This window comes from Gossypium hirsutum, chromosome A10 (genome assembly GCF_007990345.1).
Source record: "Gossypium hirsutum isolate 1008001.06 chromosome A10, Gossypium_hirsutum_v2.1, whole genome shotgun sequence".
NCBI classification, from domain to species: Eukaryota; Viridiplantae; Streptophyta; class Magnoliopsida; order Malvales; family Malvaceae; genus Gossypium; species Gossypium hirsutum.
The window spans coordinates 35,296,854-35,301,651 of NC_053433.1; positions in this window are offsets into that span (position 1 = coordinate 35,296,854).

The window sequence follows — 4,798 nt, forward strand, 5'->3', positions numbered from 1 at the left end:
CACTCAACTTAAATAAATGAACTTAAAACTTAAAAACACATGCATCTTAAATTACTCTAGCAACTAGATAATTTAAGAGAAGCATAAACTTAAACAAGTTCATTAACTCAGTTATTTAAACCAATATGAGTTGAATTAAAATCCAGCAACTCATTTTTTAATCTAAGATGAGTTTATTAAAAATCAAAGTCAACTTGCAATAAATTGCAAGTGACACCTATTGGTCTAGTCCAAGCATGACTATTGGATTTGGCTTCTTGCTCTTCCCAAGCTCGATCCACATAGTTTGCTAATGTATCTTGAAATTTCTTAGCTCGTGACTGAGTTATAGGCCCTCGTGGAAGCTCAATGGATTTGGTAGTGACTTCTCGAGCTAAGGTCGCATCAATACGATAAGAAGTTTTAAATCATGGTACTTCTTGTGGACTGACTTCATGATTAAGTAATTGCAAATTATCAGAATTATGCTTCTGGACATAATTGCAATTATTAGATCCTAATTGTATATGTTTGATTGGTCCCTCCGCTAGCTCAACAAAAGCTCGATCAAACTACATTTGAATCAGAAGAAAATTCTACGATTTTGGAAATAATTTATTTGATGTGGAATTAAATTAGATGGTCATGATAATTGTTGAACTAGAAATTTTGATTAAAGAATTTCTTGAAAAATTAATTTGGAAAATCTAAGTGATTTTTGGAAATATTAATTTTGATCAAGTAAAATTAAATTAATCAAATTAATTAAAAGTAATATGATATTTTTGGAAATTAATTTTCAAGTCAGACAAAATGCTTTTAGGTGGTTGTATGAGTTGATGTTGGAAATGGCCTGATTTTGGCCAAATTCATGTCCACACGACCTTAGACACGGGCATGTGTCCCATGTAGGTTTTATTGCATATAAGTCAAGTCATTACACGGCCTAGCACATAGCACACGAGCGTGTGACACGGCCGTGTGACCCAACTCAGAGAGCTACATGGAGGAGGACACAAACTGGGATACAACCGTGTGTCCCTATTTCGATTGTTACATGGCCTGAGACACAGGCGTGTGTCTTACCTGTGTGACCCTTGCAGTCTAATTTTTCTAACTTTTTCTTATACTTTTTGATTGTTTCCAATTTGGTCTCGAATTGTTTCTTAGATATTTCTAGGGCGTCGAGGGCTCGTTTAAGAGACGTTATGTATGTGATTGAATTTATTTAGATTATGTTTGCAATGATGTATGAAATGATTGTTTTAATGTTCTGTTTGTACGGTAATGCTCTGTAACCCTATTTCGGCAACGGATACGGGTTAAAGGTGTTAAAATCAATCCTTAACTTATACTCTATCATTAACTATGTACCTGAGCTATTCGCCAAAAGCATCAATTGGGCGAATAGGATCCCGCCACACAGATTGTTCCTGTTTACTTGCCAACTCGAGACCCGCCAAAACTGGGTGTTACAATGTTGGTGTATAAGTTTTAAGTGCAAATTTCATTAAAATAATGTTTTATTAATTTAATTTATATGTTAAAACATTTAAAACATTATTGTCATCTTCCTTACCACTTGTTTTCCACGGTTTGAAATAGAAAAGAAAATAGGAAGCCATAGTTAAACTCTTCAACCTTTCCAATCGTGCATGTAAGATCTCCGAACACCCATTTTTAATAATTTTTATGTTTTTGAGATTGTTGCAACGAGGTCCAACTAACTCGTATCTCGATTTTCAAAACTATTAAAGATTTCTAAAGTTGCATTCAAACAACGGTTTTATATAATAATTTTGAAAGCTCAGTTTTACTGCAAGCGTATAGTGTCAGTTGTAATATTTATAGTTTCGATTGAACACAAAGTATTCCAAGGAGTTGAATCCAAAGGAATAGGCGATTGAGCAATAACTAGCCTACACAATAGAGTTTAAGCGGCTACTAATACAATTTTATAGTACGACAATTCATAACAAGATAAGTTTGCAAGAAAATTAAATATTCTATTCTAAGGACTAAATTGAAAATTGTGTAAAAACTAAATGGACTATCTAATAATTAACTAATGGTGGTTGGTGGACTTCGATGTAGCTCACTGAACCTCGAATTACGGACATAAATCGCATAAATTACCAAGTGGATCCATTTTATCTTCCGAACTCAATTTTACGGACTTAAATGAATTAGGTCTGGTTTATCTTCCAATCTCTCCATTTAATCAAGGACTAATGAATAGGTGCGCGACAATATTATCTTCTGGTCTCACTTTATCTTGATATTCCCATAGGGGTGTCACTACCTAAGTTTTTAGTTTTATTCAATTTAGTCTAATTTATTACGATTTAGTCCAAAGATTTTAGTTTACCCACATCTCTATCAACCAACCTCCTTTGAGGTTTAGCTACTCATGCTCAAAGTAAAAGAAATAAACATAAACATTGAAAACAAAGCAACCATGAAAGTAAAGATTGATAAAAATATAAAGGTTGAGATTTTTCTGCAAGAAAACTTAAATAGCATGAAACCAAAAGCATTTAACAAGGACATCTGAAGTAAGAAACATAAAAAGAACAAACTTTAACAGATTTAAAGTAAAATAAATTGAAATGCATTAAACTAAAGTTTAATGAGTCTTGAAAGAAGAGTACAGAGACTGGAAATGTAAATAAACATTAGCTACAGTGTTAACTAACTTAATTAATATAAAAAATAATAAGAACAAGAAGTAAATGCAAAAAATAAAGTCTAATCTAAGGTAGAATAAGAGAAAAACTAAAATCCTTAGAAAAGTGCAGAAAAAACTAAGGAAAACCTAGAGAAAACTAAACCTAAAACTAAGCTAGAATGTGTCTCTCTCCTCCTCAACGATTTTTGGTATTTTAAAGGGTGTTTTGATGACTTTTTGATGCCAAAAATGCCCCTACATGGGACTTGTGTGATTGGTGGACCGAGTAGACAAAGGTTGCCTCTTTTGTCCAGGTTTATCCCCCTAGCAAAGGTGATATCGCGATACCTAGAGGATATCGTAATATTGAGGGCAATGTCAAACGTGGGGTCTTCCTTGAAAGGTGGATATCACGATACCACTGAAGGGTCTCATTGGTCTTCTACACTATTGGAGGTATTGCGATTCCAAGGGTTGGATATCGCAATACCCCTACAATAAATGCCATTTTCACTTGTTTTCGACCTCCAACACGTCTTTAAAGCACTCAAACACACGTTTGGCCTCCAAATGACACTATTGGCCAATTTGGCTAAAAAAAAGAGATAAAAATGAGGCATTTTCACTTATTACTTTTCACTTATTACTCAAAAATATTAAAATAACGAAAATAAGGGAAAACTACGCTAAAAAAATTATTTTGTTTGAGAAAATCTCCTTAAGTGTGTTGAAAATGCCTAATTTGTAATGTCGATTTGTGGTAGATTAACTCTCTCACTCTCAAGTCTTTGCTTGTCCTCAAGCAAACACACAAAACATGCAAAAATAGGACTCTTGGACTAGATTAGGTAATTAAGTTACATAACAGTAAAACATCAAACTTGTATGAGAATTACTTCACATGCAACTTAAGAATGATATCTAGCTAATTTACTTATTCATAATGCATACATTATTAGTTTAAAAAGCTAAAGTGTTAATAGAGGTAGAGGTAGGGGTAGAGGTAATGTAAATGAATTGATGTACAAATGTTATTCGTAAAAAAAATTATACGGATTTCTCATAGATATTTAAAAAGAATTGTTCATGTTCATTCCAACCAATGCAAGCTATATACAAATTAATGTGTCAGTGACTTATTCGGGTCCTAAAGGTCTTTTAGGCTTTTAAAGCTCTAAGATTGAGGTTGGTATGGTTTTAAAGAAAGTTCATCTCAAAACGATTCAACGACTATGAATAGTATTGCACACGACATTGTTCTCAATTCCCTCTAAATATGATCGTTTCATCTCATCGCCTTATTTCTCCTTCTCTCACCTTTCTTATTTCTCCAAAAATATGGAAGAGGGTGGTTGATATTAACTTGTTTTTGGGTACTATGATTTTGAGACTATTTTATGCTCTTTTCTTTTTCTTTTTTTGAGTATTTTTTTCATTTGTTTGTTCTTTTCTCTCATAATGCTTTGATCATCACTTTTCTTTCTTTCATATTTTCTTTTCTTTTCATGCACAATTTCTAGCAAGAATCAATTATGAGCTAATTAATCTCTCTTCACTAATCACTCAAGTACACTTTTGTAAGAAGCCTCCATAATGTTCCTACCTAACCCTTATGTCCATGGCTTGACGTCCATTCAATAGTGCATTCAAAGTTCAAAGACTATTAAGGGTTGAGTTCCGAACTCAATTTTGGCTTAAGGTTTCAAACATAGAGGCTCATTAAGAAGAGCACTATAAGGCTCAAAATCGAGAACTAGGGATAATGTAGCGTTTTAAGGTTGATCCTTTAGGCTCAAGGCTATACAAACAATGCCTAAGGTCCTTTTTGAATTAATCACCTAGAAACAATTCTATTAAGCATACATCTATTTAAACAAACAATTAGCAATTCAAATTTTTTATCTACAAGGATCCGCATATTTTATTCGTCCTATGGTACATTTTATACATTTTCATTTCGGTTATTGCCTCTAGTCTATTATACCTATTAACTAAATGAACTATTTAATCTACAATTAAGAGTAAGAAATTATATAGTATCATTCAAAAAGTACAAGTTTGGCAATTCTATATACTTATTTAATGTGTAGAACTACTAACTTATTACCTACTTATAGTCCAAGCACCATGCAAAAACAAAAAATGAAAACA